The sequence below is a fragment of the Ceratotherium simum genome, chromosome 3 (assembly GCF_057802395.1).
Source record: "Ceratotherium simum simum isolate JZ-2026a chromosome 3, ASM5780239v1, whole genome shotgun sequence".
NCBI classification, from domain to species: domain Eukaryota; kingdom Metazoa; phylum Chordata; class Mammalia; order Perissodactyla; family Rhinocerotidae; genus Ceratotherium; species Ceratotherium simum.
Genome location: NC_141902.1, coordinates 39,820,494 through 39,834,193, shown reverse-complemented (window position 1 = coordinate 39,834,193; position 13,700 = coordinate 39,820,494). Strand labels below are relative to the sequence as shown.

Below are 13,700 nucleotides of genomic sequence, written 5' to 3'. Positions count from 1 at the left end.
GTTCGGAGCCACTAAGCTCCGAAGCCTTTCTTCTCTGCTCCAGACCGGCAGGCAGTTAGGCTGCAGCTGGAACTACAAGGCCCAGAATTCCCGAGCGCACGCGCGTTACCATTGTGATGCTCCGTTCCTGGTAACTCGCCCTCTCAGGCAAACCTGAAGATAGCGGCAATTCTCCGGTGGGGGGCGGAGACGCTCTCTGCCTTACTCTACGCCCCCTTCGTGATAGGCAATGGGATTAGCCAACCGACGTGGCGGGCTCAGGAAGCGCCCTCCAATCAGCACCTGGGGCGGAGAGGTGGGCGTGCGCACTGGAAGGGCAGGTGGGCTAGGCTGTGCCGGGTTGCGAAGCGGGAGAATAACGTCGGGTCGGGTCAGCGGGCGCTGCAGTAGTCGCCGCAGCGGCGATGGGAGCGGTGGGGACGAGGTGGCGGCGGCGGCGGCAGGAGGAGGAGCAGGGGCTGGCACAAGAGCAGCGGTTGGGGGCGGCCAGCAGCAGCAGTAACAGCAGCAGTAACAGCAGCAGCCGCCGCCGCCGCCAGTAAACGGGAACGGTACCCGACGGTACCCAGCCGGCCGGCCCTCGAAGCCGTGCTCCGGTCCCGCCGCAGTAGGCGGCGGGGGATGGGCAGGCGGCGGCGGTCCCGCCTGCTGAGAGTTAACCCCTGCTAGTCCCGGCTCTGAGCTGCACCCGAGCCCTCAGCCCGAAATCCCTGCGTCCGCCACGGCCCAGGTAGGACACACCCCCCGAACTCCCAGGGCGCCGCTGGGGGAGCCCCGGGCCCCGCCGTCCCCCAGTCCTGGCCCCCTCCTCCGGCTGCACCCCTCGCGGAGTGACCGACCGTGGTGTGGAGGCGAGGGGTACGGGAGACTCCTTGGTGGCTGCCCACGCCCTGGGCTTGTGCTAGACCCAGTCACTTCACCTCGGAGACCGTCTGCTTCTCCGCCGTTTCCCCCAAAGGCTTGTGCCCCGTTCTCCCAGAGGCTTTTGGTGTCTTCATTGAACTTGGAGGGTCACGAAGCTTCTTTCTGTTTCTCTGTGGATGACCCACATATCGCTTGTATTCATGCTACTTCTGGTACCAGGACTGAACGTAGGATTCTCAGGATATACCGAGCACTTCTTTCCCACCCTGCCTCTACAAATGTAATAGAAGGGGACATGGGACTCTAGAATCTGTTTGTTGTGTAGTAACGACAGTGAAGGCCCTGACTTTCTGGTGCGAAGTAATGACTTGAGGGATTTGCTCGTCATTTGCTTTGACTAAGATGATGTTGACACCCTGGGATGCTGAGGGAGGGACAAAAGACTCCACACATAGGTACTGTCAAATCAGAGAAGTAAATAATCCATTGGGATGCCAGGATACTTTATCCCACCGTGAAGTTAATTTTCAGTCGTGGCTGCATTAGGGGGAAAAATGACATTGAGTTGTACTTTGCTTTGAATTAAAGTTGATAGGTGGCAGCAATCCCGGTATTAACTCTTCTCATGCCTAGTTTTAGAGATTGTTTTTCTTTGAACAGTAAAGAGGGCAATTTTATTATAACCTGTGTATTATGTAAAGGTGTTTCTGTATGCATGTATGAAGATCACATTATTATGAATGGGCACATGTACACAAACACACACACGGAGGATCCACTCAGTGTGTTTTGTTACAGTGTTTGGTTCTGAGCCATTAATAACAGTTGTGTTGATTTCTAAACATTGATTTGCTAGGACAGACCACAAAGATGTGTCTGCTGTTTTCTTTTGGCTAAATGGAATAGAGTAACGTTCATTTGGGGGGAAAGCAAGATATTAGATTGAAGTTAAAGTATTGAGGGAATTGAATGCTATATATTTCGTTCTTTTTTTAATGAAGAAGCAGTAATGATGACAAATGTTACTTAATATGACTAATCTTGAAGAATTCATCTTAACTCTAAAAATTTTTCAAATAATAAGTGTGTGGAGTTAGATGGCATGTTGTGATCTATTCAAATTGAAAACATACTGAAAGGAATCTTTAATTTAGAAACTTACGTTTTCCTGTGTGATACGTTTTTGTCAAGGCACTAAAAGGGATGTTTGAAGCATGGTTTTAAAGGACAGTTTCTCTTAACACTTTTCCTTTATGATAGATTGTTAGGAAATGCTTTTTCGTCTTTCAGTTTTAGACACATAAAAGAAATTGAAGTCCCTAGCTTCATTAATTTAATTTATAGTATCAAATTGAAACAAATTTGATCTTCAGTAGGGGACTAAGAATAATATATCTTGCTCTTTGTCTTGTACTATGGTTAATACAGAATTTAGTGAATTCTCTATTGTACTATATGTGACTTCAGATTTTTGTGTCTTCTTTTGACTTTCTTTTATTTATTTATTTATTTATTTTGTGAGGAAGATCAGCCCTGAGCTAATATCCGTGCCAGTCCTCTTTTTGTTGAGGAAGACCCGCCCTGAGCTAACGTCTATTGCCAATCCTCCTCCTTTTTTTTTTTTCCCTTTTTCTCCCCAAAGCCCCAGTAGATAGTTGTATGTCATAGTTGCACATCCTTCTAGTTGCTGTAGGTGGGACGCCGCCTCAGGATGGCCAGACAAGCGGTGCGTCGGTGCGCGCCCGGGATCCGAACCCAGGCCGCCAGTAGCGGAGTGTGCACATTTAACCGCTAAGCCACGGGCTGGCCCCATGTAGTGTTAGAAGTTAGTTTGTATAATTTAGATAACTTTTGAGGGTATTTTACGTTAAAAAATGCGCTAAAATGTGACAAGTAGCTATAGGGTGTTGGTTTTTTAATGTAAACGAATATTATGGAGCTGAGTGATGGAGTTTAATGATCATGGAGTTTAAATTTCACTTTGGCAGGGCATAGGCAATTCTTGTTAAGTTTTATTACTTTAAAAAGTAATGGAGGGCCGGCCCTGTGGCTTAGCGGTTAAGCGCGTGCGCTCCACTGCTGGCGGCCCGAGTTCGGATCCTGGGCGTGCACTGACGCACCGCTTCTCTGGCCATGCTGAGGCTGTGTCCCACATACAGCAACTAGAAGGATGTGCAACTATGACATACAACTATCTACTGGGGCTTTGGGGGAAAAATAAATAAATAAAATTATTTAAAAAGTAATGGAGATGACAGTTTGATTGAAGCTCATGGGAGACTTTGAGCTGGAACACCCAACTAAGACACTGTCAGATTCCTAATCCTCAGAAACTGTGTGAGATAATAAATGTTTGTTGTCTAAAAACAAAACAATATATAACAAGGGAAAATGTTTAATGACCGTTATTGAACTAGTGGGGGCTGAATTGATTAGCAAAATAAAATAGGCTTTGAGAATTAATAGTGAATATAGATCTCCTATAAATTAAATTAAAAAAATTTTTATAGAAAAATTCTTTTATAGATATCTGACAGTCTTTACAATTTGAGTGCATGTTACTCAAAATTACTATAGTCATGTATTCCTTTTTTTGCATTTCTTTTCTTTTTTTTTTTTTGCAGGGTAAGATTGGCCCTAAGCTAACATGTGTTGCCAGTCTTCCTCCTTTTTTCTTCCTTTCCTCCCCACCAAAGCCCCAGTACTTAGTTGTGTATATAGTTATAAGTTCTTCTGTGGGAGCCACTGCCACAGCATGGCTACTGATGGACAAGTGGTGTGTTTCCCTGCCTGGGAACCGAACCTGGGCAGCTGAAGCCTAGCACACGGAACTTTAACTGCTAGGCCATCAGGGCTGGCTCTCTTTTTTTCTTTTTTTGGTGAGGAAAATTAGCCCTGAGCTAATTTTTGCTGAGCAGGATTGGCCCTGGTCTAACATCTGTGCTCATCTTCCTCTACTTTATATGTGGGACGCCTGCCACAGCATGCTTGATGAGCAGTGGGTAGGTCCATGCCCGGGATCCGAACCTGCGAACCCCCAGCCGCCGAAGTGGAGCTTGAGAACTTAACCACTACACCACTGGGCTGTCCACCTGGCTCCCCCCTTTTTTTTTTCTTGCTATTTTTGAGAAACACTCAAAGTGTAGCTGGAGCTGTATCAGTTTATTTGATTAGTAATATTGCAAGACATCTTTAATATTTATAGATTTTTGAAATTAAACATATTTCTGCTGTTTTATTTGCTTCTTTTTTTGTTATCTAGTATATTATATAAACAATAGTGATGGTTGTGGTAGATTTTTTTCTTTCAGGATTCAGTGGATAGAATCCTTGTGTGAAAATACTTTTACAGCTTTTGTGGTGTAAATATTCAGTGCCTTCTGGTTAAATATCGTACTTCCGTATTTGATAAAAGAGCCTTTAAGTCTGTATGAAAAAGTTGAGTGTTTTAGAGCTAAATTTTGAGCATAAGTACAGCACATACTACCACTTAGAAGTTTCTGTCCTCCTTAATATCTTGTGATCCTTGATTGAGGTTTAAAATACAGACTGAAATTATATTATTTACATAATGTGAATGTCAATTTTGCCAGAAAAATTTCATCTTTTAAAGAAGTGATTTTTTGTGTGTGTGTGTGTGAGGAAGATCAGCCCTGAGCTAGCATCCATGCCAATCCTCCTCTTTTTGCTGAGGAAGACTGGCCCTGGGCTAACATCCGTGCCCATCTTCCTCCACTTTATATGGGATGCCGGCACAGCATGGCCTGACAAGTGGTGCATCAATGCACACCCAGGATCCGAACCCCGGGCCACCAGCAGAGGAGCACGCTCACTTAACCGCTATGCCACGGGGCCGGCCCCTAAACGAGTGATTTTTTTTTTTTTAATTTTTTGTTTATTGTAGTAACATTGGTTTATAACATGTAAAAATTTCAGGTGTACATCATTATACTTCTATTTCTGCATAGATTACATCATGTTCACCACCAAAATACTAATTACAACCCATCACCGCACACCTGTACCGAATTATCCCTTTCACTCTCCTCCCTGCCCCCTTCCCCTCTGGTAACCACCAATCCAATGTCTGTCTCTGTGTGTTTGTTTATTGTTGTTATTATCTACTACTTAATGAAGGAAATCATAGGGTATTTGACCTTCTCCCTCTGACTTATTTCACTTTGCATTATACCCTCAATGTCCATCTATGTTGTCACAAATGCCTGGATTTCATCTAAACAAGTGATTTTTAAGCAGACTTCTTGGTGTATTTTCATTTATATTATATGACTTTAAGTTCAACATAATTATTCTTCTCTTTGGTGAGGAAGATTAGCCCTGAGCTAACATCTGTGCCCACCTTCCTCTATTTTGTATGTGGGGTGCCGCCACAGCATGGCTTGATGAGCAGTGTGTAGGTCCGTGCCCGGGATCTGAACCTGCGAACCCCGGGCGCTGAAGCAGAACACGCAAACTTAACCACTATGCCACCGGGCCGGCCCCCAAAAATGGAATGTTCTTTGAAAAGAATCCTGGGGTGTTGTAGTGTCTTCTGAAGAATGGAAAGTAGTAGCTTCTTGGCTTTCTTTGGTAAGCTGTCACGATTTAATCTAACCATGTTTAAAAAATCAGTATTTTTTCTTTACAGAGAATTTGCATCTTTATTGAAAATAAGAATCAGTATTTGTTAATGTTTAAATTAGAAAACTTATTTGCTGTTGTATGTTTTTACCAAAATGCTTTTCTCATTATTTTTATACTTGTTTTTTTTTCTTTCTGTAGTTTCAAGAGAATTGCCTTTTTTAAAATTTATTTATTTTTTATTTATTTATTTTTTTTTTGGTGAGGAAGACCAGCCCTGAGCTAACATCCAATGCTAATCCTCCTCTTTTTTGCTGAGGAAGACTGGCCCTGGGCTAGCATCCGTGCCCATCTTCCTCTACTTTATATGGGATGCCGCCACAGCATGGCTTAACAAGCAGTGCGTCAGTGCGCGCCCAGGATCCGAACCGGCGAACCCTAGGCTGCAGCAGCGGAGTGCGCGCACTTAACTGCTCGCACCACCAGGCCAGCACCGAGAATTGCCTTTTAAAAAAAATGATTTTTCAGGGGCCGGCCCTGTGGCTTAGCAGTTAAGTGGGCGCGCTCCGCTGCTGGCGGCCTGGGTTCGGATCCCGGGCACGCACCGACGCACCACTTGTCTGGCCATGCTGAGGCCGTGTCCCACATACAGCAACTAGAGGGATATGCAACTATGACATACAACTATCTACTGGGGCTTTGGGGAAAAAAAAGGAGGAGGATTGGCAATAGATGTTAGCTCAGAGCCGGTCTTCCTCAGCAAGAGGAGGATTAACGTGGATGTTAGCTCAGGGCTGATCTTCCTCACACACACACAAAAAAAGATTTTTCACTGTTTCCCTTATCTTTTTCTAGCCATGTGATCATCTCAGTGTTTTGTTAATATTTGTCTGATATTTAGTTTTCCACATGTGTTGTGTATTATGGATTAAGTTTTGAAAGCCCACTCTTGTTTTTTTCCTTGATCCACTAAGTGCCTCACTTTGTAAAATATCTCAAAAATGGTTTTATCGACATTTTTCAATGACTGATAAGGCAGAGACGAGGGGAGGAAAATGGGAATAATGAATAAAGAGAAAAGTGTGAGCCTTACCTCTCATGAAATTTGATTTGAAAAAATTACCTAGGGGCCGGCCCGGTGGTGCAACCGGTTAAGTGCGCACGCTCTGCTGTGGCAGCCCGGGGTTCGCTGGTTCAGATCCCAGGCACGCACCAACGCACCGCTTGGCAAGCCGTGCTGTGGTGGTGTCCCGTATAAAGTGGAGGAAGATGGGCACGGATGTTAGCCTGGGGCCAGTCTTTCTCAGCAAAAAAAGAGGAGGATTGGCAGATGTTAGCACAGGGCTGATCTTCCTCACACACACACAAAAAATTATCTAGAAGGCAAATCATATGGTAGATAGTAAACCAGATTAGGACTTCATTTCTGCTGGACTTGTCTAGCACATAAAAAATTCAGCATATCCAAGACAAAAAGTCAGCCTTCTTTTAACTTCTTTATTTCTGTAAATGAAGGTATCGCTATTTAATCAGTCACCCAAGCTCAAAAATCTCATTTATTTTATTATTTTTTGGCTTCCCCTTTCCCCTGGTTCTACCTGCACAAAACCTCTCCTTTTCATTTCCATTGCTACCATCTTAACTTAGCCTCTCTGAACCTCATTATCTCTCCTCAGAACTGTTGCAATAGCCTCATCCTTTCATTCGTTAGATATTTGTTAAGCATCTACCATGTTACTGTGCTAGGGGTTAGAGATTCAGCAGTGAACAAGCCAGAGATGATCTCCCTTTTGGAGCTTTCGATACAGTGGGAGCAGACAGTTGTAGAACAGGGAATTACAAGTGTTCCACGTATCATGAAGTGAAAATATAGACTACCACGTGAACATATTAACAGATAGACATAAGAGTCTGGGAGGTGGGTTCAGGCAAGTAGTCTTCAGTTTTATCAACTGCAGTTTATTCTGCATACTCTATCCATTAGTGGATATGGTATAGCTATAAGTAAATATTTAAAAATACTAAATAATTAATTAAATGTTTTTAAATTTAAAAAATTTAATAAAAATTAAATGTTCACACAACTCCTGAAACAGCTTTAGACAAATCCTTTAGACTGCTAGAACGCTTTGGAAACTTTTGTCCTAAAGAGTCCACTTCTCTCTCCCTCCAATATGGGTTTCTACTTTGGGTTCTCCCAGGCCTCACTTGCTTGAGTACTGACAGAATTCCTATGTTATGTTTCACACTGTCTATTTAAACCTCAGAATTTAGGACTAGGCATTACCAGTAAGAGTGTATGTATGGTTATAGGAAAGAGGTCTTCCAGATGAGAAATTAGAGTCTCTCTGTAGCTAGAGTCCAGCAGCTTATAGTGAGTTATTAAATCTACAAGTAATTAGGATATAATTTGAATATCTTTGTAAACTTAAAATTATAGAAATGCATTTGTAAATCAGAAAAAAATATCCCTTGTCATATGCTGGCACCTAATTTTTGGTTTAGAAAATAAGGTTAGTATGAGCCTCTAACCTCTTAAATTAATAAATGCTTACTAAACAAATGAATATAAAATGTTAATTGTGCATCAAGATGAAATGTGAATCTGTTCTCATCTTTACTATAACATATCATAGGACCTTAGATTACTTAATCTCTCTTTGCCTCGGTTTTGCTATTTTTAAAATGGGAAATTAATATACTTAAAATCCAATTGCAATGAAGATCATTATAGAGAAGTTTCTGTATTGATTTTTTTTTTTCTTTATCTTAGTGAGAGGATCATAAACATAATGCTTTGTTTGGTTGATCATACTACAGTAGATTTTATTTAAGGAATGGTCTTGTTTAGTGTTTTCCTTACAATCTGGCCATGTAACTTATACTGTACTTTCTATAAGGGAAAGATTTGTTTATATGTTGTTAGTATAGTAGCCAGGGAGAGGAGAACTAGGTTGTTTACACTTTCATTCTGTTGTCAGTAATTGTAACCATACTGACTTGTAAAATTTCTCTTCACTTTTAATAGATATTTTACTTTCTTTAATATATTTATTGAGCCCAGAGAGATTCCATGCTGCTGGAAGTATAATTTGCCTCCTGTGAAAGTTTAGAAGGAACAGTTGAAGTGTGAGTGGTGACTAAATTTTCTTTTTTTTTTTTGCTATGAGCAAAGAGATTATTCACAAATCTTCATCTCTTTTTACTAACTGTTTAGAGAGGCTCTTGCTAAAACCTATGGGATAAAAAAGACAAAAACAAAGTCCCATGGGTTTATCCTATTCTTGACCCTTATTTCTGTTGTTTACATTAGTATTATTAGATGTCTTGAAAAACTTAGCTGGTGTGTAGTCTTTGTAAACTTCTGCCTATACCTCAGCTTGTTTTATTTTAAAACATAATTTTTTATAATGTGAAAAATGTATTATTTTGACTTTTGAGATATATGAGGTAGCTACTCTGCATCTAACTATATTTTAATCTGTTTTTGGAATATAGATCAGGTATTTTAAATACTGTTTACATAATAGATTGTGATGACTTTGAAAGCATCTGATCTTTTACTTTAATAATGGGGGTATTTGGGGTATTTATAGTTTTCATCAAATTTGGAAAAATTTCAGACATTTTTCCATCAGATTTTTTTTTTTTTTTAGCATGGGATCTCTCTGGGCCTAGTTAGTGTATCCAGAAACTACAATATATACTAAAAGTAGAGAGAAACTTTATATAAGACAGTGTGGTTACAATAACTGACAACAAAATAAAAATGTAGGCAAACTCTCTGCTCTCTCCTTCTGGGACTCCAGTTATATGTATTTTAGCCTTTTTAATGTTATCCCATAACTCACTGATGCTCTGTCTGGTTTCTGTTTTTTCTCTGTTTGTTTCATTTTGGATAGTTTCTTTTTCTGTATCTTCAAGTTCGCTAGTATTTTCTTCCACAGTAGTTAATCTGGTGTTAATCCCATCCAGTGTGTTTATCTCATATATACATTTTTCATATCTAGAAATTTAATTTTTTTTATATCTTCCATTTCTCTCTTCTATTTTCTCAAATATATTGAATGTATTTATAATAGCTGTTTTAAAGTCCTCATCTACCAATTCTATCATCTGCACCATTTCAGGTTCTGTTTTTATTGATTGATGTTTCTCCTTGTTTGCCCTGGTAATTTCTGTTTGGGTGCCAGACATTGTGATTTTACTTTGTTATATGCTGGATTTTTTTTTTTTTTTTTTGTATTTCTTTAAATATTTTTGGAATTTGTTTTGAGATACAGTTATTTGAAAATAGTTTGATGCATCCAACGCCCTGGATGTTTTTGAAGGTCTTTTTTACTCTATCTGGTGAGTATACAAACTGTTCACAGCCTTGTGTGAGCATCAAGGATTGTTCTGCCTGCTCCTTTCCAGTGTTTCTTTCCGTGGCCTTCATCACTTCCTCACACAGACATACACTCTTAAGTGCTCAGCCAGAATGTCAAGGGAAGCCCTCTCTAGATGTCCAGAGCTTGTCCTTTGTGCAGGTCTCTCTTCTCCAGTGTTCTGCCCTGCCTTGGCCTCCCCAAAACTCTGAATTCTGTCTCCTCAGCTCAGTGAGACTGCTAGGCTCTGTTTGGGTTCCCCATTCCTGTGCTGTGGCCTGGAAACTCCCTCCAGGTGGTGAGCTGGGGCCAGTCATAAGGCTTGCTTCATTTATTTCCCTTCTCTTGTGGATTCCTGTTGTGTGCTGCCTGTTGTCTAGTGTCTAAAATCCATTGTTTCATATATTTGGTCTGTTTTTCTGGTTAAGGTAGGAGAGTAAGTCTGGTCTTTGTTACTCTATGGTGGCCAGGAGCTGAAGTGTTTTGGTGAGGGAGTATTTGAATCTCCAAGAGGAGTCGTGTTTCACAGTTATGCTGTCTTTAGAAATCTGTTTTATCTTTATACCCAAATATAGCTTCAAAAATATTTTCCTTATCCTTTAGACATGTCATAAGCTCTTCTGATGATTAATTCTAGCACTCTTCCCATTGAGATTAAAGTTGTAGGTAAAAATAATTTTCCTATTTTTCTGTTAAAGAGCAGAATCTTACATAAATTATATATGGCACTTATAAATTATCTAGCTTCTGTCCCGAATGTAGGAGAACTTCATTACTTCAGCCTAGATAGCAATAGTCCTAACTGGGCTTCCTTTCCTCTTGTGTTATATCCTCTCTTGCTTTGAGGTCCTTCAGTGGCTCCCCCTTGTCTACTGAAGTAGAATGAAAGGCATCCTCTTCCTAGCCTGATATTTGCAGTCTGAACTCAGTTTGCCTTTCTGGCCTATGTATTCTTTCTCCGTAATCAAAACTCTTTTCCACTTAGGCTAATCTATGCATTCATTTTCGCATGCATTTGTATGTTGTGCTCATTTCCTTTTCTGTACCTTTGCTTACCTCCTCAGTCAGTTAGCTTTTGCCTTGAGACAAACCACCCTGAAGTTCAGAGGCTAAAACAATAATCATTTATTAGTTAACTCTTCTGTGGGTTGGCAGTTTGGGCTCAGCTGATTGGTTCTTCTTTTGGTCTTGTCTGGGCTCACCTATGTGAGCCAGTCAGCTACCTTGGGTTTTTTCACCGTCTGGGTTCCAAACCAGCAAAAGTCCAGTGCATAAGTGCTTTTCAAGGTTTTGGGTCATGTTTGCTAATGTCCCATTGGTCAAAGCAAGTCATGGGGCCAACCTCAGTTTCCAGGATGGAGAAAGAAATTCTACCTTTGGATGGAAGATGTAGCAAGTTCACGTTGTAAAGGGATGTGTATACAAGAATGGGAGGAATTTGTGGCTATTTTGCAATCTACCAAACCACTATATATTCTATCTCCCTCCTCTAAAAAACTTGGTATGATCATCTTAATCCGTGTCAACCTCCCCCCAGTACTGGTTTTGTCATATGCACTTGGCCCTTACAATTTGATGTTGATTAACTTTTTATATTTTTTACCTTTTAAATCCAGAGAATTAGTATTAATTTCTGTTTTTCTATTTTGTTTTCTATTTCTATTCTAGTTCAAAGAATAATTTGGAAATAATGGTTTAACTTTTTTTCTTCCCTAGTTTGTAAACTCATTGAGGGAAAAACTGTGCATTATACTTCTTTCTGCTCTTCTATGTATTCATAACAATTTATTGAATGACTATATGTTGAATTTTCAAATCGACTCTCAGTTATTTGCTTTAGGAATATTTAATTTCATTCAGCTGTATAGGAGGTGAAAGACATTTCATTCATTAAACATTTATTGAAAGATTGTTCTATGGTTGGTATTACGCTAGGTACTAAGAAAACAAAGATAAGTAGAATTCTGCTCTTGACCTCAAGAAATTTGTAGTCTATTAAGAAGACATTGTAAATTGTGTATGTGCTTCTAAGCCTATATCTTTACTCTAAACCTAGATTTTTGCCTCATGCTCAACTCACAGGTTAACTGGCTTTTCACCATTGCGTAGATGGGACAGTCTCCTGCTATCTAGCACACTGCTAGATGGTTATTTCCTAATCTATTCTGTGTCTGGCTTTCCCTGCCTCTGGTTTATATGGCTATGTTCTGTTATTGTTCTTTTTATAAGAGATATTAATCATAGAGTACATAAAACACGTGTGCAATTTAAAGAATAATTATAAAACCAAGTGGTCAAGAAATAGAACATTGCTGGCATCTCAGAAGCCCCTTCCTCATCTCATCCCCCTTCTTTACCCCAAAGGAATCCATTCTTGTGATTTTTGTGAAAAATCATGTCCTTTCTTTTTTTTGTAGACTTATTACCTATATTTGCATCCCTATTTAACTAGTTTAGTTTTGCTTTTTTTTTTTTGCTGAGGAGGATTGGCCCTGAACTAACATCTGTCACCAGTCTTCCTCTTTTTGCTTGAGGAAGATTCGTCCTGCACTAACATCTATTGCCAGTCTTCCTCTATTTTGTATGTGGGTCGTCGCCACAGCATGGCCGCTGATGAGTGGTGTAGGTCCGCACCCAGGAACCTAACCCGGGCTGCTGAAGTGGAGTGTGCTCATGAACAGACTACAGTTTATCCATTCTTTTGCTGGACATTTGGGTTGATTCTGGTTTTTGGCATTTATAGATAGTGTAGCTATGAACGTTCTTGTATATGTTTCCTGGTGCACATGAGAGAAGGGTGTTTTAGGATATATACCTAGGAAAAGAGTCGCTAGGTCACAGAGTGTGCATATTTTCAGCCCTACTTTAAAATACAGAACTGTTTTCCAAAGTATATTCCTTCCAGTAGTGTATGCGAGTTTTTGATTTTCTATTTTTAAATAATTTCTTCTTTGATATTCACTGATACTGCTAACTTCCTTTATGTAAGTGGGTACTCAAAATTTGCTTCAAGTCAGAACACATTTGGAAACTAATTTATGCTTTTTCCAATCTAGATATAGTAGGTGGCATTGGTTTATTTTTATTACCTTTTTGATCAACTAATTTTTCTATTCACTTTAAAAGAAAAATTATAACAATGTGAATGCTGTAATTTAATTTGTAATCATAGTTGTAGAGTAATAATTTTCTCTTGCTGACAAGAACATTTTTATATGAATTTGATAAGTGGTAGTTGTATAATAGGTTTAAATTCTAGACCTCCATGAGAACGTGATAATTTCCTTTCGTCAACATTCAAGCAGTACAGGTACTGTTTTGGACAGTGTTATGTCTGTGAATGTGACTTGTTCTCCTTCTATTGGTTAAGGAGCATGCAAAATGATGTACTAAGTAATGACTACTATTTATTGAGCACAGTTTGCCAGGCACTGTGATAAACAAACACTTTACATATATCATATATTCTCACTTTTAATCCTTAGATAGCCACCATTGTTATCCCTTTTTTATAGATAAGGAAATTGAGGCACAAGGAAATTAAGTAATGGGCCTTAGTTTATATAGCTAGGATTTGAATCTAGGTAATCTGGCCTTAATCTATCTTGTGAGGAGTTCCTGGAGTTAGACAAAAAACACTGCAGTGCTATGTGAATTTCTTAGATAGTACTCTTAGAGGGAGTTCTCTTCATTAAGTGTGGTTTGGTCTAGTTTATGTTTTTGGAATTCTTATATAATTTTTTATCCATTTACCTTTGTGTCTCTTATCATTCTTATTTTAATTCTCCCTTTATTTCTCATTTTCCCCCTCCTCTTTCTGTTATATTTGTATCTGTGAATCTGTATGACTTTTAAATTACATACAATTTGATGTCTCATTTTTAGCTA

The 13,700-nt window shown here is 39.8% G+C and overlaps 1 protein-coding gene across 2 annotated transcripts in view; it reads left to right on the top strand.

The window, feature by feature from the left end:
* Nucleotides 1-386: 386 nt before the first annotated feature.
* Nucleotides 387-13,700, top strand: part of TTBK2 (tau tubulin kinase 2) — a 131,131-nt gene continuing 117,817 nt past the window's right edge. The window contains exon 1 of one of the 2 annotated variants that reach the window (XM_087426069.1): nt 387-730. The gene's annotated coding sequence lies outside the window, so the exon portion shown is untranslated. The remainder of the gene's footprint in view (nt 731-13,700) is intronic. The other variant, XM_004421474.3, reaches the window with a different exon arrangement.